This window comes from Macaca nemestrina, chromosome 14 (assembly GCF_043159975.1).
Source record: "Macaca nemestrina isolate mMacNem1 chromosome 14, mMacNem.hap1, whole genome shotgun sequence".
Classification (NCBI taxonomy): Eukaryota; Metazoa; Chordata; class Mammalia; order Primates; family Cercopithecidae; genus Macaca; species Macaca nemestrina.
The window spans coordinates 6,878,198-6,902,293 of record NC_092138.1 but is presented as its reverse complement, the minus strand read 5'-3'; the positions used below and the strand labels follow the sequence as shown (position 1 = coordinate 6,902,293).

Sequence of the window (24,096 nt, the reverse complement as noted above, 5' to 3'; positions counted from 1 at the left end):
AGTCACAGGGGATGCGATGGCTTGGCTTGGGCTCAGAGGCCTGACAGGTAGTTTGAGAAGCAATCCTCGGAGGAAGAGTGAGGGACCGGGGGAGTGAGACAGCGAAGAAAGAAGAAAGAAAAGTGTAGTGATTGCTACCATGGGCAAGGAGGGCTTGGTTCTTTTTTTTTTTTTTTTTTTTGAGATGGAGTCTCACTCTGTCACCCAGGTTGGAATGCAGTGGTGCAATCTCGGCTCACTGCAACCTCCATCTCCCAGGTTCCTGCCTCAGCCTCCCAAGTAGCTGGGACTACAGGTGTGCACCACCATGCCTGGCTAATTTTTGTATATTTAGATAGAGATGGGGTTTCACCATGTTTGCCAGGCTAGTCTTGAACTCCTGACCTCAAGTGACCTTCCCGCCTCGGCCTCCCAAAGTGCTGGGATTATGGGTGTGAGTCACCATGCCTGGCCTGGGGTTTGTTCTTAATAGACAACTTGTGAAACCAGAACTGTCCACTTGAAACACAGGAGATGGAATGTTTATCCATCAAATCACATTCTTTATTTTTCAAGGGTTTTCCCTGGGGTAATTCTGCAAAGTTCCTGAGTTATGCACATTGAGAGCTCAGCAAGCATCCACCTGAGCCTTTACTTATCAAATAGAGAAGTCAAAAATGAACATCTGGCTCATGACGCATGGCATATGGAGTAAGTGCATTGGACACCCTCTGAAAGGCATTACAACTCAAAAGTACTATTTTACTTATGTCTTGAAAACTGCAAAAATGCCTAATATATCCTAAGCATATGGGCAATATAGAAAGGTTTAGAATAGAAATTAAATGCTACATTGCCATCTAGTTCCTTCTGTGTAACTTCATAAGCAATGAGTAAGACGCTTTTGTCATTTTCATTGGGAACATCTAAATTCCACGCTCTCTATGCCATATTTGGAGTTTCTCATCTATCTTGGGTGGAAACTTGTTCCTGGTCATTGATTTTGGATCGATTTACTCAGTCAGGGACCATTATGGTGAAGAACTTATTAAGCTATCTTGTTTGTAGAGCAAACCAACCCCATCTTATTTATCTCGTCAATTCCACAGTTTCACATTTTCCAATTTATACACAGAAGAAAATACATCCCTTAGGAAAATGCCCTTAGGAAAACTTAACCTAGTTTGACTTCTTAAAATTTTTTTAACTAAAAAATAAATTCAGGTAAAAATTTGAAAAATTATAAATAAAAAGCAAAAATAACAAAGTTGTGTGTGTATGTGGGGTAAGGATTGAGTTGATAACTAAAAACCAAAAGGGAACCATGTTAGTTTTCTGAGGGTGCCATGACAAATTGCCACAAACTTCGTGGCTTAAAACAACAGAAATGTATTCACTCCCAGATCTGGAGGTCAGAAGTCTGGAATCAAGGTGTTGTCCACACTCCCTTTGGAGGCTCTTGGGAGGACCTTGCCTTGCCTCTTCCAGCTTCTGATGGCTTCAAGTGTTCCTTGGCTTTCTTGGCTTGTGGCCGTGTCTCTCCAATTTCTGCCTCCAGCTTCACATTGTCTTCTCCTCTGTGTCTGAGTCTTCTCTGCTCCTGTCTCAAATCAGCTCTACTCTTCTGTTATTATTAGGACACTTGCACTGGATTTAGGGCCCACCCAGATAACCCAGGATGATTTCCTCATCTCAGTGTCCTTAATAACTCTTAAGGATGAGCCTCAGGTAAGGAGAGGAAAAGGAACCTAGAGGAAAGGCATCTTATTTAGGAAACAAAGTGATACACATCGATAAAATATATTGACAAGACTATTGGTAGGTAATCACGGCCATTGTTCTGTATGCTTAATAATGTGGATTTGGAATCTAGTCAACATTAATAAAATGGGGGGAGGTTATTCGATGGGTACTTAAAACCTACTGAGGTATTTGTCTTGCTGAGAAGGACCAGGTGTGAAATAACTTTAGACTTCGTTAGTTGATGGTTGAGTATGTATCTTACTACAAACTACAAAATAAGAAGTAAATCCAAATATACTAACAATCAATACATTTATTTCTTTCCAATCTATTATCTTTTTTTTTTTTTTTTTTGGTCTTAATGCACCTGCTATGACTGTCAATACAATGTTAAATAGAAGTGGTGAGAGTGGACATCCTTGTCTTATTCCTGATCTTAGGAGGGAAACATCTGTGTTATTCTATTAAGTATAATGTTAGCGATAGTTTTTTTGTAAGCGTTGTTTATTGAGAAAGTTCCCTCTGTTTCTTGTTTGCTGAGAGTTTCTATCATAAATGCTGTTAGATTTTGTCAAATGCTTTTTCTGCATCTATTAATACGATCAAGTGATTTTTTTGTTAGCCTGTTGATATGATGTATTACATTGACTGATTTTCAGATTTTGAACCATCTTTGCATACCTGGAATAAATTCCACTTGGTTGTGATGCATAATCCTTTTTATGCTTTGTTGAACTCAGTTTGTTAATGCTTTATTAAGAAGTTTTACATCTACATTCATGAGAGATATTGGTCTGTAGTTTTCTTATAATATCTTTCTCTGGTTTAGGTATTAAGATAAAGCTGACCTCATTGAATAAGTTAGAAAGTGCCCCCTGTGCTTCTATTTTCTGGAACAGATTGTATTATTTTTTCTTTAAATGTTTGATAGAATTTACCATTGATTCCATCTAGGCCCAATTTTTTTGGGGGGTGGGGGGAGGGAAGGAGATAGTTATTATTATTCAATTTGTTTAACGGACATAAAATATTCAGTTTATTTTTTTGTATAAGTTTTGGTAGTTTATGTCTTTCAAGGAATTGATCCATTTCATCTCAGTTATTAAATCTGTGGCGACAGAACTGTTTGAAATATTCTTTATTATCACTTTAATATCTATGGAATTAGTATAATGACATCTTATTTGTAATATTGGTAATTATGTCTTCTACCTTTTTATCTTGGTTAACCTGTGTAATGGTTTATCGATCTTATTGATATTTTCAAATAACCAGCTTTTGATTTTGTTGATATCCTACATAGTTTCCTGTTTTCAATTTCATTGATTTCTTTTCTGATTTTTTTTATTTCTTTTATTCAGTTTGCTCTAGGCTTAAATTGCTCTTCTTTCCCTAGTTTCATAAGGTGGAAGCTTAGGTTATTGATTTTAGATATTTCTTCTTTTCCAGTATGTACATTTCATGCTATAAACTTCTTTCTAACTTCTGCTTTTGCTGCATGCCACAACTGTTGATAGGTTGTAATTTTATTTCATTATTTATTATTTTATTAAATAAAATATTTATTAAATATTTTATCTTGAGACTTCTTTGACAAATGTATTATACAGAAGAATGTTGTTTAATTTCCAAATATCCAGGGATTATCCAGCTGTCTTTATGTTATTGTTTAATGGTTTAATTCCATTGCAGTCTAAGAATGGCCCAGCACATAACCTGTCTTGGTGAATGTTCCATGTGAGTTTGAAAAGAATGTGCATTCTGCTGCTGTTGGGTAAAGTCTTTCATAAAGAAAAATTAGAACTAGTTGACTGGGAGTGACACTCAGGTTGTCTATACCCTTTCTGATTTTTTGTCAACTTCATCTATCAACTACCAACAGAGTGTTGAAGTCTGCAATGATAATAGTGGATATGTCCATTTCTTCTTTCAATTCTATCAAGTTTTGCCTCATGCATTTTGATGCTCTATTGTTAGATACACACACATTTAAAATTGCTCTGTTGTTTTGGAGAATCAACTCCTTTATAATTATGTAATGTTCCTCTTTATCCCTGATAATTCTGTCTGCTTTGTTAGAAAATAGAACTATTCCAGCTTTCTTCTGATTAGTGTTAATGTGGTATGTAGGTCCCCATCCTTTACTTTTAACAATTTGCATCTTTATGTTTCATGTGAGTTTCTTGTAGACAACAGCTAGTTTTCTTTTCATTAATCCTCATCAAAAATTTCTGTCTCTTTATTTGTGTACTTAGACCATGCATGTTTAAAGTCATTATTGGTATAGTTGGTTAATACCTACCATGTTTGTTTTATATTTGCTGTATTTTTTCCTTTGTTTCTCACCTCCCTCACATGTTTCTGCCCTGTCAGGTTTTAACTGAGCATTTTATATTATTACATTTTCTCTCCTGTCTTGGCATATCAATTATACCTCTGAAAAAAAATTTTTTTAGTGGTTGTCCCAGAGTTAACACGATATATTTTAAAATAACTTAACTCTACCTTCAAATAACACTATACTACTTCATGCGTAGTACAGGTGCCTTATAATGGAGTATTCCTATTTGCTTCCTCCCTTCCCTTGTGGCATTGCTGGCATTCATTTCATTTTTATATATGCCATAATAGCCCCATACAATGTTATTATTGTTACTTTAAACAGTTATCTTTTATATCAATTAAGAATAATAAATATAAAGGCCGGGCGCAGTGGCTCACGCCTGTAATCCCAGCACTTTGGGAGGCTGAGGCAGGTGGATCACGAGGTCAGGAGATCAAGGCCACTCTGGCTAATGCGGTGAAACCCCGTCTCTACTAAAAATACAAAAAATCAGCCGGGCATGGTAGTGGGTGCCTGTAGTCCCAGCTACTCAGGAGGCAGAGGTAGGAGAATGGCATGAACCCAGAAGGTGGAGCTTGCAGTGAGCTGAGATCACACCACTGCACTCCAGTCTGGGTGACAGAGCGAGACTCTGTCTCAAATAATAATAATAATAATAAAAAATATATAATGTTTTATTATGCCTTCATTCATTCCCTCTCTGATGCAGTTCCGTTCTTTATGCAGACCCAAGATTTCAACCTGTATTATGTCCTTCTGCCTGAAGAGCTTATAGAATTTTTGGCAGGGCCAATTTGCTAGTGATAAATTTTCTGTTTGTGTTTGTCTTAGGAAGTCTTTATCTCTGCTTCAATTTTGAAGGGTAATTTTTCTGCATATAAAAGTCTAGGTTAGTGAACTTTTTTCTTTTGACATTTTAAATAATTCACTACTCCAATTCTGGCTTGCATGGATTCTGATGAGAAGATTCTCCTCTTCCAAAAGGTATTCTCTATCTTTGCTCTCTTAGAGTTAAGCTGTATTTTTCCTCTGTCTTCTTTAATGATTTTCTTTTTGTTTTGGTTTTCTTAGTTGCAATAGGTTATTCCTAGATATATTAGCATTTACTGGTATTACTCTTATTTGTCTTTGGTTTTCTAAGTTGCAGTAGGATGTTCCTAAATATTATTCTATTGGTATTTATCATGTTTTGTGTTCTCTGAGCTCTGCATCTATAGTTTTGTGTCTGTCATTATTTTTGGTAAGTTCTTAACCATTATTATTTCAAATATTTCTTCTTCTCTGTACTCTTTCTTTTCTTTTGATGTTTCAAATATATATACACTGCACATTTTGATATTGTCCTAAAGTTCTTGGAGATTCAGTTCTGTTTTTTAAAAAATTATTTCTTCTCTTCACATTTCAGTTTGTGAAGTTTTAACTCACCTGTGTTCAACCTCAGTGATTCTGTCTTTGTTGTATTGTATCTACTGGTGAGCCCTTCAAAAGAATTCTTCATTTCTGTCATGGTGTTTTTTATTTCTAGCAATTTATTTCAATTCTTTATTCCAGTTTCATCTCCCTGCTTGTATTATCCATGGCTTTTTTTTTTTTCCATTTTGTCTACTTTTACTCTACGTTTTCCATTAGAGCTCTTAACATATTAATCATAGTCTTTTAAATTATTTGCATGACAGTTTCACCATTTGTGTCATGGCTGAGTCAGATTCCAGTGTTTGCTTTGTCTCCTTGTAGTGTGTGTGGTTTTTTTCCTTTTAGCATGCCTTTAAATCTCTTGTGGAATGCTTGACATGCTATATTGGTTAATAGGAACTGAGGTAAATAGGCCATTTATGTTAGGATTTATGTGAGGATTTTTGTTAATCTGTTCAGGAGTTGGGCTGTTTAATGTTTGCTGAGCTATAGGTGCCAGAGGATTAAAATTCTTCTAATATCCTTGTTTCCTAATCTTTCCTCTTCACTTTAACCTTTCATAAGTACTTTTTTTTAGAGAGAGTCTGAGTCTTGTGGTTCTTTCAGCTGGAACCCACTGTTATTATACTACAGCCCAACAGGCATGGCAGTAAAGGGTGTAGTGGGTGTGTGGGTGTATGTGTGGGGTGTGTGTGATGTACAGTATATCTGTGTGTGTGTAAGCATTCTAAAATCACATGTTTAGATCTCAGTCTTTTAGTTAGCCTGTGTCTTTGTGCTGGCTGGTGTGATTGATCCTGATGACCAAAGGGAAACTGAACCACTAATCCACAATAGAGGTAAGGAAGAGTGTGTTTGGAATACAGGAGATACCTTAGGGCATCTCTTAATATTACCATGCCCTGCAATTAAAGTCAATGGAAAACTTCAACAACCCAACTGGCAAGAGTACTAACAACATAGACCTTTCTGAATGAAGGTTAGGGTCACTCTACCAGGTGAAAAACCATAACTAGCTGAGATGCTTCCTGAGAAACACAAGAAATACAGAATGGTAGTGGATGAAAGTAGTTACAAAAAGCAGCTAAGACTGTATGACCTGTTGTAGAAAAGAGAACTGCAATTGTTATGAGCATGAATTTGTTTTGTTACGGATATGTATGTTTGTATAATGTCTTTGTTTTCTTCCTTCTCTTATCCCCTTATCATATAAAATGTAAGGAATTGGCTTTGTATCATAGTATTTAAGCACTGTTAATTTTATTTCATAATACTTAAGTTATAAGACATCAAGGAAAAGAGTAAACATCACCCAAGGACGCTGCATCCTTTTTGAAGAAAGGGTTAATGCACTTTTGGCCATATGCAGGATAGTTCTATCACATTAGGCAGAAGTACAACATTGTTACTGTCTTTGTTCTGAGAATAAACATGGTTTAAAGAGGTGTATATGGGTGCCAAGTTGACAAAGAGTGGACTTGTGATGGTTAATTTTATGCATCAACTTGGGTAGGCCATGGTACTCGGATATTTGGTCAAATACTCTCCTAGATATTTCTCTGAAGGCATTTCTTAGGTGAGATTCATACTTAAATTAGCAGACTTTAAGTGCAGTAGAATACCTTCCACAAGTCAGTTGAAGACTTTAAGAGAAAAAAGAATGCTTCCCCCAATGAAGAGGGAATTCTGCAAGCAGACTGCATTGAGACTCAAGCTGCCTTCAACAACAACTGTTACCTTAGTCTCCAGCCTGCCAATCCTGCAGATTCTGGACTTGCCAGCACCCCAAATTGCATGATCCAAGTTTTTAAAATAAATATCTCTCTCTGTCTTTATACACATATATATTATATTATATCATATCATATGTATATACAACTTATATGTGTGTATATAAATGCATATGTGTGTGTATATGTAGGATACGCATGTATGTATACATGTGTATATGATGTATGTGTGCAAGTGTGTGTATATACACACACACATACATCTTTTCACTTCTGCTTCTCTGGAATACTCTAATAGAGTATTTCTTTTGGAGGGGTGCTAATATAAATGATATCATGTTTTTGATGTCAAGTTCTAATTGTTCATTGTTGGTATATAAGAAAGCAATGAACTTTTGTATATTAACCATGTATTCTGCAGCCTTGCTAGAATCACTTATTAGTTACAGCAGGGTTTTGTGTTGATTCTCTGATTTTTTAAAAAATTATTATTATTATACTTTAAGTTCTAGGGTACATGTGCATAACGTGCAGGTTTGTTACATATTTATGCATGTGCCATGTTGGTGTGCTGCACCCATTAACTCGTCATCTACATTAGGCATTTCTCTTAATGCTATCCCTCCCCCCAGCCTCCACCCCACGACAGGCCCCAGTGTGTGGTGTTCCCCGCCCTGTGCCCAAGTTCTCATTGTTAAATTCCCACCTATAAGTGAGAGAACATGTGGTGTTTGGTTTTCTGTCCTTGTGATAGTTTGCTTAGAATGATGGTTTCCAGCTTCATCCGTGTCCCTACAAAGGACATGAACTTATCCTTTTTTATGGCTGCATAGTATTCCATGGTATATATGTGCCACATTTTCTTAATCCAGTCTATCACTGATGGACATTTGGGTTGGTTCCAAGTCTTTGCTCTTGTGAATAGTGCCACAATAAACATACGTGTGCATGTGTCTTCATAGTAGCATGATTTATAATCCTTTGGGTATATGCCCAGTAATGGGATTGCTGGGTCAAATGGTATTTCTAGTCCTAGATCCTTGAGGAATTGCCACACTGTCTTCCACAATGGTTGAACTAGTTTACACTCCCACCAACAGTGTAAAAGTATTCCTATTTCTCCACATCCTCTCCAGCACCTGTTGTTTCCTGAGTTTTTAAATGATTGACATTCTAACTGGTGTGAGATGGTATCTCATTGTGGTTTTGATTTGCATTTCTCTGATGGCCAGTGATGATGAGCATTTTTTCATGTGTCCATTGGCTGCATAAATGTCTTCTTTTGAGAATTGTCTGTTCATATCCTTTGCCCACTTTTTGATGGGGTTGTTTGATTTTTTTCTCGTAAATTTGTTTAAGTTCTTTGTAGATTCTGGACGTTAGCCCTTTGTCAGATGGGTAGATTGCAAAAATTTTCTCCCATTCTGTAGGTTGCCTGTTTACTCTGATGGTAGTTTCTTTTGCTGTGCAGAAGTCCTTTAGTTTAATTAGATGCCATTTGTCTATTTTGGCTTTTGTTGCCATTGCTTCTTGGTGTTTTAGTCATGAAGTCCTTCCCCATGCCTATGTCCTGAATGGTATTGCCTAGGTTTTCTTCTAGGGTTTTTATGGTTTTAGGTCTAAAATTTAAGTCTTTAATCCATCTTGAATTATTTTTTGTATAAGATGTAAGGAAAGGATGCAGTTTCAGCTTTCTACATATAGCTAGCCAGTTTTCCAGCACCATTTATTAAATAGGGAATCCTTTCCCCATTTCTTGTTTTTGTCAGGTTTTTCAAAGATCAGATGGTTGTAGATGTGTGGTGTTATTTCTGAGGCCTCTGTTCTCTTCCATTGGTCTATATCTCTGTTTTGGTACCAGTACCATGCTGTTTTGGTTACTGTAGCCTTGTAATATAGTTTGAAGTCAGGTAGTGTAATGCTTCCAGCTTTGTTCTTTTTGCTTAGGGTTGTCTTGGCAATGTGGGCTCTTTTTTGGTTCCATATGAACTTTAAAGTAATTTTTTCCAATTTTGTGAAGAAAGTCATTGGTAGCTTGATGGAGATGGCATTGAATCTATAAATTACCTTGGGCAGTCTGGCCATTTTCATGATATTGATTCTTCCTATCCATGAGCATGGAATGTTCCATTTGTTTGTCCTTTTTTATTTCACTGAGCAGTGGTTTATAGTTCTCTTTGAAGAGGTCCTTCACATCCCTTGTAAGTTGGTTTCCTAGGCATTTTATTCTCTTTGAAGCAATTGTGAATGGGAGTTCACCATGATTTGTTTTTCTGTTATTGGTGTATAGGAATGCTTGTGATTTTTGCACATTGATTTTGTATCCTGAGACTTTGCTGAAGTTTCTTATCAGCTTAAGGAGGTTTTGGGCTGAGACAATGGGGTTTTCTAAATATATAATCATGTCATCTGCAAAGAGGAACAATTCAACTTCCTCTTTTCCTAATTGAATACCCTTTATTTCTTTCTTTTGCCTGATTGCCCTGGCCAAAGCTTCCAACACTATGTTGAATAGGAGTGGTAAGAGAGGGCATCTCTGTCTTGCGCCAGTTTCCAAAGGGAATGTTTCCAGTTTTTGCCCATTCAGTATGATATTGGTTGTGGGTTTGTCATAAATAGCTCTTATTATTTTGAGATACATCCCATCAATACCTAGTTTATTGAGAGTTTTTAGCATAAAGGGCTGTTGAATATTGTCAAAGGCCTTTTCTGCATCTATTGAGGTAATCGTCTGATTTTTGTCTTTGGTTCTGTTTATATGATGGATTACATTTATTGATTTGCATATCTTGAACCAGCCTTGCATCCCAGGGATGAAGCCAGCTTGATCGTGGTGGATAAGCTTTTTGATGTGCTGCTGGATTTGATTTGCCAGTATTTTATTGAGGATTTTCACATCAATGTTCATCAGGGATATTGGTCTAAAATTCTCTTTTTTTGTTGTGTCACTGCCAGGCTTTGGTATCAGGATGATATTAGCCTCATAAAATTAGTTAGGGAGAATTCCCTCTTTTTCTATTGATTGTAATAGTTTCAGAAGGAAGGGTACCAGCTCCTTTTTGTACCTGTGGTAGAATTTGGCTGTGAATCCATCTGGTCCTGGACTTTTTTTGGTTGGTAGGCTATTAATTATTGCCTCAATTTCAGAGCCTGTTATCGGTCTATTCAGGGATTCAACTTCTTCCTGGTTTAGTCTTGGGAGGGTGTATGTATCCAGGAATTTATCAATTTCTTCTAGATTTTCTAGTTTATTTGTGTAGAGGTGTTTATAGTATTCTCTGATGGTAGTTTGTATTTCTGTGGGATTGGTGGTGATATCTCCTTTTTCATTTTTTATTGAGTCTATTTGATTCTTCTCTCTTTTCTTCTTTATTAGTCTTGCTAGCGGTCTATCAATTTTATTGATCTTTTCAAAAAACCAGCTCCTGAATTCATTGATTTTTTGAAGGGTTTTTTGTGTCTCTATCTCCTTCAGTTCTGCTCTGATGTTAGTTATTTCTTGCCTTTGCTAGCTTTTGAATGTGTTTGCTCTGGCTTCTCTAGTTTTTTGAATTAAGATGTTAGGGTGTCAATTTTAGATCTTTCCTGCTTTCTCTTGTGGACATTTAGTGCTATAAATTTCCCTCTACACACTGCTTTAAATGTGTCCCACAGATTCTGATATGTTGTGTCTTTGTTCTCTTTGCTTTCAAAGAACATCTTTATTTCTGCCTTCATTTTGTTATTTACCCAGTAGTAATTCAGGAGCAGGTTGTTCAGTTTCCATGTAGTTGTGCAGTTTTGAGTGAGTTTCTCAATCCTGAGTTGTAATTTGATTGTACTGTGGTCTGAGAGAAAGTTTGTTGTGATTTTGTTCTTTTACATTTGCTGAGGAGTGCTTTACTTCCAATTAGGTGGTCAATTTTGGAATAAGTGCAATGTGGTGCTGAAAAGAATGTATATTCTGTTGACTTGGGGTGGAGAGTTCTGTAGATGTCTATTAGGTCTGCTTGGTGCAGAGGTGAGTTCAAGTCCTGGATATCCTTGTTAACATTCTGTCTCATTGATCTGTCTAACATTGACAGTGAAGTGTTAAAGTCTCCCATTATTACTGTGTGGCAGTCTTAATTCTCTTTGTAGGTCTCTAAGGACTTGCCTTATGAATCTGGGTGCTCCTGTATTGGGTGAATATATATGTAGGATAGTTAGCTCTTCTTGTTGAATTGATCACTTTACCATTATATAATGGCCTTCTTTGTCTCTTTTGCTCTCTTCAGAGATGTCAGACAGGGACGTTTAGGACTGCAGAAGTTTCTGCTGCCTTTTGTTCAGCTATGCCCTGCCCCCAGAGGTGGAGTCTACAGAGGCAGGCAGGTCTCGCTGAGCTGTGGTGGGCTCCACCCGGTTTGAGCTTCTTGGTGACTTTCTTTACCTACTCAAGCCTCAGCAATGGCGGACGCCCCTCCCCCAGCCCAGGCTGCCACCTGGCAGTTCGATCTTGGACTGCCGCACTGGCAGTGAGCAAGGCTCCGTGGGCATGGGACCTACTGAGCCAGCCGTGGGATATAATCTCTTGGTGTGCCATTTGCTAAGACGGTTTAAAAAGTGCAGTATTAGGATGAGAGTGTCCTGATTTTCCAGGTCCCATCTGTCATGGCTTCCCCTTGCTAGGAAAGGGAATTCCCCTGACTCCTTGTGCTTCCTGGGTGAGCTGACACCCCGCCCTGCATCAGCTCACCCTCCGTGGGCTGCGCCCAAGTCCAACCAGTCCCAGTGAGATGAACCAGGTACCTCAGTTGGAAATGCAGAAATCACCTGTCTTCTGCGTTGATCATACTGGGAGCTGCAGACCGGAGCTGTTCCTATTTGGCCATCTTGGAACAATCTCGGATTCTCTGGGATTTTCTAAATAGACCATCATATCATCTGTGAACAAAGACAGTCTATTTCTTCCTTTCCAGTCTGTACACTTTTATTTCCCTTTCTTATCTTATTGCATTAGTGAGTACTTCCAGAACAACGTTGAATAGGAGTGGTGAGAGGGATAGCTTTGCCTTGTTTCTGACCTAAGAGGGAAAGTATCCAGTTTCTCACCCTTATGTATCACGTTAGTTGTAGGATTTTTGTATTTTTTTTTTAAATCAAGTTGACAAAGGTCCCCTTTAGTTTGCTGGAAGTTTTCATCATGAATGGGTATTGGATTTTGTCAATTGCTCTTTTTGTATCTATTGATATGATCTTACAGTTTTTCTTCTTTAATGTGTTGATATGAGGGATTATATTACTTGATTTTTGAATGTTGACTTGTTTTGCATACCCGTAATGAATTCCAGTTGTTCATGGTATGTAATTCTTTTTATATATTATTTAATTTGATTTAGTAATATTTTATTGAAGGCTTTTTCATCTATGCTAATGAGAGATATTGGTGTATAGTTTAGGTTTTTCTACCCTGGCACTAGTTCCTATGAAAGTTTCTGCTCCTTGGCTTCTGTTCCAGTATGTGGTGATTCTCTATATGCACCTATCTCTCTCTTCCTATTTTGGAGCAATGGTTTGGCCTGTAAACTCAATTCTATGATCTAATAAGAGTTGTTTATTTTCCATTTATCTCTTTCTATTGTGAGGGCAGGAGTGATGGCCTCTTACGGCCTTATGTGCTGAGCTAGACTGGAAATGGTTTTTTATTCTATCTAAATTGTGGATTTCCATTTTGGGAATCCTAACACTGTGGAGGGGTTAGGTGAGGTGGAAGAAAGACGAGATAAACGACTTGAGCTTTGCTAGCCACAAGGTCTCTTTCCTGACTACTTTAATCTTGTCATTCAAAAGCAGCCATGGGCAATAGGGAAACAAACCAGCGTGGCTGTTTCCCAATACAACTTCATTTACAAAACGTGCAGTGGGCCAGATTTGTCAGCCCCTCATGTAGACAAAGGCTTGCCTATATATTAAATGGCAGAACAAAAAGGTAAGAAAGAACCTGGATGGCATTGTGGAGCCACTGTACCATCCCTGCAAGTTTGTGTGGACTTCTTGCCCTATGAGACCTACTAGCCCGAAGTTAAAGCTGCTGTTAGTCAGGGGTTCTGCGACTGATAGTTGAATGCATTCTCGATTGGCATGACAAACCCATATCTCATTTTCTTGAGCATTCATTGTTATCATTTCTCATGGCTCTCTTTTCTACCCACTCATTACTTTCTTCCAACCATTTCATGTACTCATAACTTCACTTACAATCTGTGCATAGATTGATCACAAAATCATTCCAGTCCAGACCTTGACCCTGACTTCTAGACTTATAATATATATATGTATAGATATGTGCAGCATATGTTTTATGTATGTATTCAAAATTTCCAACTACATGGATAAATGTAAACATAAACATATACGTATGTGTATTCAGATAGAAAATTTTTAAATTCTTCTAAATACATCTTGGGCTAACATGGCAGTCAATTTTAGCTGAAGGTACAGAATTCTAACAAAAGTACCTAGTATTATAACCTAAGAGATGTGGCCAAAATGTTACTCAGAGGAAAAACTCTAACCTTAAGTGAAATTATTGGAACACAAAGAAAGACTACAAAATAAAAATAGCAAGAGGATGCTAAAAAAAAGATTAATTCAAAAAATTAGAAATTAATAAAATATTACAAAAGGAATACATTTGAAAGCAACAGACCAGATATCACAGCACATGGTGGGTTAAGAAACAGTGAGGGAATTCACAAATGAACAATGTTGAAAATGAAAATGGTCATATACTCAAGATACAAGGAAGTTTTAAAAATTATTAAGGACTACTTATACCCATAAATATTATAATATAGATTAAATGAATTTTCCAGTAAACTATATATGAATACCATTTACTTCATAATAGCTTGCAAATGCAAAAATACTAACTGGAGCCAAATCAAAGGTAGTGCATGATAGTTAACTGATTGTAAGCGCTTTAAAGGCAGCTGCCTTGTTCACTGCGGGGTCCCTGACACCAGACCTGTGCCTGGTGCTCAGTGGTTACTGGCTAACTGAATGAATGAATGACTGCTCCATAAGGAAAGACACTAGGAGACTTGCACAAGTGAATTCTACTAACATTTAAAACACAGTTAATTTCCATGTTTGAGCATGGAAGATAATGTAAGGCTTTCTACCTCATTCTACAAGACTAGCACTTCCGTGATACTAAAAAACCAGATACCACACAGAGAAAACCATACCTCAATTCAGTGTATAGATGTAAACATCCTATGTAAAATGATGTAAAACCAAATCTAGCTGTATATAAAGGAATCATGACCTATCAGGCGCGGTGGTTCATGCCTGTAATCCCAGCATTTTTGTAGGCTGAGGCAGGTGGATCACCTGAGGTCAGGTGTTCGAGACAAGCCTGACCAACGTGGCAAAACTCCATCTTTACTAAAAATACAAAAATTAGCTGGGCATGGTGGCACACACCTGTAATCCCAGATACTCGGGAGGTTGAGGCAGGAGAATTGCTTGAACCCAGGAGGCAGAAGTTGCAGTGAGCTGAGATTGTGCCACCGCACTCCAGCCTGGGCGACAGAACAAGAATCCGTCTTAAAAAAAAAAAAAAATTCCAATTGTTTATTTATGAAAATGCAAATTTACAAATTAAAGAAGAAAAACAGAAAGTCTCCATGATGGTAGCTGAAAAGGCATTCAATACAATTCAACATTTCTTACTGAATATCACATTTTGTAAATTAGGATAAAAGAAACTGTTTACTGTGATCTATTGCACATAGAGCAACTAATGGTAAAACACTAAACGTTCCTATCAAAATTCGGAACAAACAAGAAATTCCACTACTGCCGCCAATGTTTGCCTTTTTCTGGAGGTTCTAGACACTAACAGAATAATTAAAATATATTAGAGGTGTAAATATTAGAAAGGGAAGAGCAAAACTCTAATTCCTGCTAAATGATCTGACTTTTCTGTTTGTTTTCTGTTGCTGCATAACACATCACCAGAAACTTAGTGACTTAAAACAATTCCCATTTGTTTTCTCACAGTTCAGTTGTCCAGAGTCCAGCCGGGCTGCACTGTGTTCCCTGACTGCGGTCTCGAGAGCCTGAACTCAAGGTGCTGGCTGGGCTGAATTCCTGTCTGGAGAGTCAGGGAAAACCCACTTCTAAGCTCTTGGGTGTTGTGGTCACAATTCAGTTCCTGGGGTTGCCCAGCTGAGCTCCCTGTTTCCTTGACACATGTCACTCTTCATCTCAGTGACAAGGAGTCCCTCACATAGAACCCCCCCCTGATTCGCATCTCTGGATTCCTCTTCTGTCTGCAGCTGCAGAAAATGCTCTGCTTTTAAAAGGCTCATGTGATGAGGTTAGGTCGGCCCAGATAATCTCTCTGTCTTAAGGTCAACTGACTGGTGACCTTAATTATCTCTGCAAAATGCCTTCTGCAGTGTAACCTAGAGGGAGACCAGGGACAGGTCATAAGCCCCATCTTAGAATTCTCCTCACCACAACTTCTTCTAAGAAAATCCCAAAGGAGAAACTGATAGCATGATAGCCAGATACAAGATCAAAATGGAAAAATCGATCACTTTCCAATAATTCACTATAAAAAGTATTGGGGAAAAAATTTCAAGCATGTAAAGAAACAGAAACTAAAAGCAGCCAGAGATAAAACTAATAAAAATGTGCAAGACCTAGATAAAGAAAATTATAAATGCTTATGAATGAACACAACAAAGAGACCCCAAAAGTGGGCAGATTGAGCACATTCCTAGGTCTCCTTTTTATTTTCTTTATTCTCTTTCTCTTTTTTTTTTTTGAATTACACTCTAAGTTCTGGGACACATGTGCAGAATGTAAAGGATTTTGTTTCTGCTTCGCTTATGAAGCTTCGTTTGGTTTGATATGAAATTCTGGGTTGAAAATTCTTTCCTTTAAGAATGTTGAATATTGGCCCCCACTCTCTTCTGGCTTTTAGGATTTCTGCGGAGAGACTTGCTGTTAGTCTGATGGGCTTCCCTTTGTGGGTAACAAGACCTTTCTCTCTGGCTGCCTTTAACATTTTTTCCTTCATTTCAACCTTGGTGAATCTGATGATTATGTGTCTTGGGGCTGCTCTTCTCAAGGAGTATCTTTGTGGTGTTCTCTGTATTGCCTGAATTTGAATGTTGGCCTGTCTTGCTAGGTTGGGGAAGTTCTCCTGGATAATATCCTGAAGAGTGTTTTCCAACTTGCTTCCATTCTCCCTGTCACTTTCAGGTACACCAATCAAACGTAGGTTTGGTCTTCTCACATAGTCCCATATTTCTTGGAGGCTTTGTTCATTCCTTTTCATTCTTTTTTTTCTAATCTTGTCTTCTCGCTTTATTTCATTAAGTTGATCTTCAATCTCTGATATCCTTTCTTCTGCTTGATTGATTTGGCTATTGATACTTGTATATGCTTCATGAAGTTCTTGTGCTATGTTTTTCAGCTCCATCAGGTCATTTATGGTCTTCTCTAAGCTGATTAATCTAGTTAGCAATTCCTCTAACCTTTTTTCAAGGTTCTTAGCTTTCTTGCATTGCGTTAGAACATGCTCCTTTAGCTTGGAGGAGTTTGTTATTACCCACCTTCTGAAGCCTACTTCTGTCAATTCATCAAACTCATTCTCTGTCCGGTTTTGTTTCCTTGCTGGCAAGGAGTTATGATCCTTTGGAGGAAAAGAGGCGTTCTATTTTTTGGAATTTTCAGCCTTTTTACACTGGTTTTTCCTGATCTTCATGAATCTACCTACCTTTGGTCTTTGATGTTGGTGACCTTCGGATGGGGTTTCTGTGTGGACATCCTTTTGTTGATGTTGATGCTATTCCTTTCTGTTTGTTAGTTTTCCTTCTAACAGTCAGGACCCTCTGTGGCAGATCTGCTGGAGTTGCTGGAGGTCCGCTCCAGACCCTGTTTGCCTGGGTATCACCAGTGGAGGCTGCAGAACAGCAAAGATTGCTGCATGTTCCTTCCTCTGGAAGCTTTGTCCCAGAGGGGCATCTGCCAGACGCCAGCCAGAGCTCTCCTGTATGAGGTGTCTGTCGACCCCGCTGGGAAGTGTCTCCCAGTTAGGAGGCACAGGGGTCAGGGACCCACTTGAGGAGGCAGTCTGTCCCCTAGCAGAGCTTGAGCGCTGTGCTGGGGGATCCACTGCTCTCTTCAGAGCCGGCAGGCAGGAACGTTTAAGTCTGCTGAAACTGTGCCCACAGCTACCCCTTCCCCCAGGTGCTCTGTCCCAGGGAGATGGGAGTTTTATCTATAAGCCCCTGACTGCGGCTGCTGCCTCTTTTTCAGAGATGCCCTGCCCAGAGAGGAGGAATCTAGAAACCAGGCCGAACTTCCTGGTGGCTTTGTTTACACTGTGAGGGGAAAACCGCCTACTCAAGCCTCAGTAATGGCAGACGCCCCTCCCCCCACCAAGCTTGAGCATCCCAGGTTGACTTCAGACTGCTGTGCTGGCAGCGAGAATTTCAAGCCAGTAGATCTTAGCTTGCTGGGCTCTGTGGGGGTGGGATTCACTGAGCAAGACCACTTGGCTCCCTGGCTTCAGCCCCCTTTCCAGGGGAATGAACAGTTCTGTCTTGCTAGCGTTCCAGGCACCACTGGAGTATGGGAAAAAAAAAAACTCGTGCAGCTAGTTTGATGTCTGCCCAAATGGCCAGCCTTGAAACCCAGGGCCCTAGCGGTGTAGGCACCTGAGGGAATCTCCTGGTCTACAGGTTGCAAAGACCGTGGGAAAAGCATAGTATCTGGGTCAGAGTGTACTGTCCCTCACGGCACAGTCTCTCATGGCTTCCCTTGGCTAGGCGAGGGAGTTCCTGACCCCTTGCACTTCTCAGGTGAGGCAACGCCCCACCCTGCTTCAGCTCACCCTCCGTGAGCTGCACCCACTGTCTACCCAGTCCCAATAGGATGAGCCAAGTACTCAGCTGGAAATGCAGAAATCACTCACCTTCTGTGTTGATCTCGCTGGGAGCTGCAGAGTGGAGCTGCAGACTGGAGCTGCTCCTATTTGGCCATCTTGCCAGCCATCTCCTGTATTTTGTTCTCATAATCTATTTTTTTTTTTTTTTTGAGACAGAGTTTCTGTCTGTCTGTCAGGCTGGAGTGCAGTAGTGTGATCTTGTCTCACTGCCACTTTGTACTTTTTAAACAGTAAATGAATAGCCAGGAAAAAGTTCAGGAAGCACAAGAAGGAGAACATGGTCTACCAGATACTAAGTTATATTCTAAATTATAGTAGTTAAAACAGTGTGTGAGCTTATGGAACAAATCAAAGAGAGTAATGAAACCCAAGAGAGTATAAACATGAAATACAGAATATTCTAATAGTAGCATTCAAGTGCAGGGAAAGATTGAACTGGTCAACTAAGGGTATTCAAACAACTCATTCTCTGTTTAGAAAAAAATGTTCAATTCCTACCTCACAACATGCAGAACAATATATTCTAGATGAATTACAGAGCTAAATATAAACAACAACAACAACGAAGGCCTTAGAAAACACTAAAACAAGGAGAATAGATTGCATTTTAAAATCTGGGGATGGACTAAGGGTTGTGAAGCAATAAAAGATACAACAAGGAAATTTCAGGAGCTCTCACTACACAAAAATTGAAAACTATGGACCAAGAAGACCTCAAAAATTAAGTTAAAATACAAGCAATAAAATGCTAGAGCTCCTAAAAAATCACTTCTCAATTAATTGTCCTGCGACATTATCCTTTTTAAAAAGGTAGAGATTTGTAAACATGCATATCCATACATAACTCACCTTTAGTGGATCTGAAAGGACTCAGAGTAAATAATACCCACAATTATCCACAGGAAAGGACAGGACAGCAGACAGTGGAGCAGGGAAGGGCACGCAGAGGGTGACCTTAAAAGATTTATTCTATGTTCACTTCATGTCATTGGAGTACTTCCTGACATTCACATTTCATTTCTGTTTTATTCAGATATAATGTGTTTTTGAAAGTTAAATAATACATAGGTGTGTGGAATTAACATTGAGAGACTCCGACTAACAATGATTCTTAGCCCACTTCTATGCCCAAGAGATAATACATTTTGTGTGTAAATCCTTATAGACCTTATTCTTCATTACAGAATTGAGATAATTTTTAAAAAGTATGTATACACATAGATTAAAAAAATGGGAAAACACAGGTAATTTCACTAGCATAAAACATGGTTGGTTTTTTTCATATCCCAAGTATTTTCTATGCACTTATAAAAATATAAATCATTGGTGTCACACCTGTAATCCCAGCACTTTGGGAGGCTGAGGCGGGCGGATCACGAGGTCAGGAGGAGATTGAGACCATCCTGGCTAACGGTGAAACCCGTCTCTACTAAAAATACAAAAAAAAATTAGCTGGGCATGGTGGTGGGTGCCTGTGGTCCCAGCTACTCGGGAGGCTGAGGCAGAAGAATGGCATGAACCCAGGAGGCAGAGCTTGCAGTGAGCTGAGATCGCGCCACTGCACTCCAGCGTGGGTGACAGAGTGAGACTCTGTCTCAAAAAAAGAAAAAAGAATATATATATATATATATATTTATATATACACACATATATATATATATAAATAGTTGGTGTCATAAGATATATATTGCCGTGTAACCTTATTTTTCACATCAAAATATGTATTTTGAGTCTCATTTCATGTAGTTATAATTCTAGTATTGTATACAATCATAGTCATCTGCTTTTTGATGGCTGTGATTGTATACAATACTATAATTAAATTACACCCTTAATATTTGAATATTCAGGTTATTTCTATTTTAATGGTAAACAGTGCTTGCAATCGATGCTTTCTTGTATATATCTTCACACTCTTTTCTAATTACTTTGCTTTTCATTTTGTGGTTAACATTTTTTGTAAACAACACAAGAAATACCGATGATATTTGTATTTTAAAATATTACGGCAAAAAGTATCATAAACAAAGTCAAAGGACAAATGATCAACAGAAAATATATGTGACAAATAAAGAGTTAACATCTATAACACAATAAAATGCTCAAAAAATAAGAAAAAGATTTTAAAATCTCAGTGCAAAATAGTCAAAGAATATTAATAGTTTTGAAGAAAATAATTACTAATGATCAATAAACATATGAAAATATAATTAATTTGACTATTAGCCAGAAAAATGAAATTTTAAGAAATAGATAATTTCATGCAATATATTTGCTTAAAAGTGAGAAAAAATGACAACTCGGTGCCAGAAAGGATTGGGGGAAAAGGCACTTGCATACTGTGCCCGTGGGAATAGGAATAACCACAACTGTTTTGGAAAGTGATCCGGCAATATCCATTAAAAAGTTAAAATGCGCATACCCTTTGGCCCTGCAATCTCATTTCTCAGAATCTACCCCATAAAAAAAAAAGTATCTGTACTCCAGGATATCTGTTGCAACACTTTTTGGCCTGGCAAAAAACTACAAGAAGTATGAAAGGCAATCTGCAGAGAAATGTACACAGCGTGAATCTGGTTTCATAAAATAGGAAATGGTTTTATAAAATATTATCTAAAATGATGTTTGCCTCTGGTTATATGATTATATGAATGTGGTGAAAGGTATGGCAAAGAGTACATCTGGTCTTTATCTTTGGGAGGCAGTAGTTTAATATAAAAAAGCCAGGGCTGGGTGATGAAGATGATGATGGTGGTTGGTAGTGATGATGATGATGATGGTGATTTTACTTGGAGTACAGATTACTGTCTAACCGAATTTTTTTTTTTTTTTTTTTTGAGATGAAGTTTTGCTCTTGTCACCTAGGCTGGAGTGCAATGGCACGATCTTGGCTCACTGCAACCTCTGCCTCCCGGGTTCAAGCGATTCTCTTGCCTCAGCCTCCCTAGTAGCTGGGATTACAGGTGCCCGCCAATACGCCTGACTACTTTTTGTATTTTTAGTACAGATGGGGTTTTGCCATGTTGTTCAGGCTGGTCTCGAACTCTGTGACCTCAGGTGATCTGCCCACCTCAGCCTCCAAAGTGCTGGGATTACAGGTGTGAGCCACTGCACCCAGCCTCCTAACTGAATGTTTTAAAAAGAGACAAATAAGTTGGACTCCAGAGTATGGTGAAAAACTTCTGCACATGTATATAGGTAATGGAGCAGAAAGGACTGCATCATCACCCGAAAGGGGCACATGTCGGCTGCAGAGTATGGGTCTATGCAGACAAGACCATTGACTGCCTATCCACATAAGGTTATGAAGCGTGGGCTGCCACAACATCCCTGGCTAGAGGACTTGTTGCCCAGCTTCCAGTTCCTGGTCTCTTCCCTCAACAGTTTGCACCTGTTGAGTTCTCTCCCTGGTTGTGGGTTCCAAAGACCATACAAGGCACCTGCAGAGCCCTTTCCATTGGCTGTGGGTGGAGAAGCTAGGAAACTGCAGTTTCCCCTTCTCACCCGCTCCTTCTGTCCCTCCCGTCCTATGTTTCCTGGCCAGCCTGTGACAGCTTTGTTGGGATATGCTGTAATGTCCAGAGTTGGATCCCGCACCAGCAGAATGAAAATAGAATCTGGGAAACCAGCATAGTACTCACCCTGCTCAAAATCAGAAAGCCTGGAGAGGACAAGGGGACCAGGAAATACTCACGTTTCTTCTGTCCCCAGCAGGAGTCTGGAGTTGCAGGAACTAGGAGAAGTCAGGGTACCAGGAACACACAGTCAGTTGAAATGAGGACACGAGGAACTGGCTTCTCTCTTTCCTGCCCCTCCCTGGAGCCCTGGTGCCGGCTGCTGCATTACTCAGCCATCTGCATGAGGGTTGCCTGGGTGGCGATCTCTGGAATCACAACATTCTGGGGTGACGTTCCCAACTAAAAATAATTCCCAAGCCTGGGCATTTGGCACTGTAATGCAGAGCCAAAGAGGCAACTCCTTCAGTCTCTGACCTTGAAATGAGATTCCCCCCAACCCACCCCAGAGCAAGAATGAGCAGCTCTTCAGCTCCTTCAGCCACGGAGCAAACAAGAAGTGGCCTCTGAAAGACCCTAAAACCATCCTAACATAAAAATGCCCCCATTCTCTTTATGTGAGCTGCGTGGCCGGTCAGCCACCTTTCCTGGAAGGTGTGGAGCAGGGAGCAGCTGCCCTCCTCACCAACCTCCCGCTTCTCACCTCATTCAATGCTTACGAGGAGGGACTCACTCAATTTGAATGAATGACAGGAGGGACTTTCATTCCAGTTGCCTTGCTGTTCAGTCTGGCATGTCACGTGCCAGGTGGTACAGCAGAGGGACTTGGCAGGCTCTGGAAATAGACTGCAGGAGGTTCGTGAGTTCATGTACCGCTACAGACATTAGGATTCAGGACACTTCTCTAGGCCTCAGTTTTCCCAACTGAAAATGAGGATAATGACCACTCGTGAATGAGTTACCACAGATGAAGCACTCAGTACTGAGATTTTTCAGCTATATGAGGGGCCCTTCTTGTTATTCCCTAGTGAAGCATGTTGCCTGCTCCTTTATAAGAAAGTATCATTGAAAAGGTTTTTAAGATGCCTGACTTGAATCACATTCGTGAGATTCTACATGTGCACGGGGCTATCCTCTGCTGCTGGCATCACGATAGGTTGTTCACATTTATTATTTCTACTTTTCATAACAACCCAGCTGGCCGAAAGAGTACCACTATTTTTACGAGTGGTAAGCTGGAACTTAGCTCTGTTTAGGCCCCCCCTGTTTTCCTCTACTCTGCTGCCTCCCGCATTCCCCGCCATGCTGAGGGTGTATGGGCGTCCTGGATGTGCGTGATATGTAAGGCACACAGTGCTGGTGAGACGTAGGCATTCCTGGGTAATGGTCTCCAGCACCTGCTTCACTCCCAAGTGTTCACTGATGCAGCTGGAAACAAGAAAGAGGAAACTCCTCTCAGAGAGGCTACATCATAGTGGACAGAGATGGAAAGTAAACAATTAAATAAGTTAGATACACAGCATGCCAAGCCGTGGTAAGTGCATGGAGAAAATCAACCAGGGAGGGAAACGGGGAGTTCTGCGTGGGCTGGGCTGGAAGAGGGATGATTTGTGAGTTTTAAACAAGATGGCCACTTCTGAATTCTTCTCTGAGGTGACCATAACCTACCGGTGAATTCTAAGCAGTGTATGGGCTGTGAGAGGTGCTGGCTGGTGAATCTGAATTGGGGGCTCTGAGAGGACAAGCAGTTTTGTAGCCATGACCTAGAGCCACACTCTTTCATATGGCTGCCACCAGCCACCTGTGGCTATTTAAAGTTAGATAAAATTAAAATGTCAGTACCTTAGTCATACTCTTCAGTGGCCACATGTACTGGATGGTGCATGTCTAGAACATTCCGTCCTTGTAGAACATTCTGTGGGACAGCACCATTTTCAAGCAAAGACACGGCATATGTCAGTCCGTGAGTGGGAGGCATGGCACTGTAGTTTTGGGATGTGGTGTAGCTTTGGTGATAATAGGGTCAAGGCGGTGATCTTGGAGGAGGTGGTTACAGCTCCAGGAGGTATGTGAAGCAGCTACCTTTTGCAAAACGCTCATAATACAAAAGAGCACACAGATATCCATCTTCAGGCAAAACTTTAATTAAGTCAACCTGACTTAAAATCACCATACCCTTCCTTCTCCTCAGCTTCATCATCCCCATCACCACATTAACATCATCATACATCTGCCACCAACCTCCTTTGATTACTTTTTTTTCCCTGTGATAATGTATAATGCAACAGGATGGGTTTTGCTTGTAAGTATAAAATCAACAGGTTCTCTTAGGTTTAAAAAATCACACAAATGCCCAAACCCCTGTGGCCTTTAGGTAATTCTTTTTTAATTCTTTTTTTTTTTTTTTTTGAGACGGAGTCTTGCTCTGTCACCCAGGCTGGA

General features: G+C 39.4%; 1 long non-coding RNA gene across 3 annotated transcripts; it reads right to left on the bottom strand.

The window, feature by feature from the left end:
• Positions 1-547: 547 nt before the first annotated feature.
• On the bottom strand, positions 548-21,960 carry LOC139358078 (uncharacterized). 3 transcript variants are annotated; one of them, XR_011612329.1, is made up of 4 exons: positions 21,834-21,960; positions 18,989-19,093; positions 16,967-18,358; positions 548-1,727 (listed from the first exon to the last, which is right to left on the bottom strand). It is a non-coding gene; the product is annotated as an uncharacterized lncRNA (long non-coding RNA). The 3 variants fall into 3 exon arrangements; XR_011612328.1 differs by lacking the exon at positions 548-1,727 and having other exon boundaries at positions 15,874-17,152; positions 18,167-18,358; XR_011612327.1 differs by lacking the exon at positions 548-1,727 and having other exon boundaries at positions 15,874-18,358.
• Positions 21,961-24,096: the final 2,136 nt, after the last annotated feature.